We start from the raw sequence: 765 nt of genomic DNA on the forward strand, positions 1-765 counted from the left end.
TACACAGGTGCAGGGAAAGACAGTCACCATCAACCTGCCGGGAGGAGAAACACCGCAGCCGTCTGTGGGTCCTGTCCATCCAGCCGAGTGTTTTACCGAGAACTGTGTCTTCATCATTGGCTGAGTGAGTACCACCAGGCTGTGCGGCACAGCGCTGCCCCTGCGACCCTGCACCTCACCAGGCCCCGCAACCCGCCTGCCATCCCACTTACCCTCACCGGGCCCCGGGACAACCAACCCCCTACCCACGGAGGGGAGAACCAACATCTAAGCTGCTCCCAGTCATCGCTCCCGGGATCCCCGTCCAGAGCAGCGGTGGTGTCACAACCTCACCACAACCGTGGGTGGCGTCACGGACAATATCAAATCCCCAAAACCAATCAACCCCCTTTTCACTCACGGGCGAGGAGCGCTGCTCGAGGCCCCCAGGATCCGGCCCACCGCTCGAGCCACCACCAAGCAGCGAGCAAGCAGGCCGCAGCAGAGCCGGACCCAAGCAGTGGGTGAGCGCAGCGCGTCCTCCTCCCGCCCGCGACACATATAGCCAGTAAAGCAGTTAGTTGCTCATTGTCATAAACATAGATACCTGAGCTGCAATGCCCTGCACTTGGGGTAAGTGACATATCTAATCAGGAGAACTATACTACATTTCTAATTGGAGGTATTTGCTAATAATATTATTAATATTACACCTACTACATATAGAGATAGGATATTGGAGATGGGAATACCCCCTTTAACCCCAAATTTTCTTTCTGGTGAACA

Source organism: Anomaloglossus baeobatrachus, chromosome 4, assembly GCF_048569485.1.
Source record: "Anomaloglossus baeobatrachus isolate aAnoBae1 chromosome 4, aAnoBae1.hap1, whole genome shotgun sequence".
NCBI classification, from domain to species: domain Eukaryota; kingdom Metazoa; phylum Chordata; class Amphibia; order Anura; family Aromobatidae; genus Anomaloglossus; species Anomaloglossus baeobatrachus.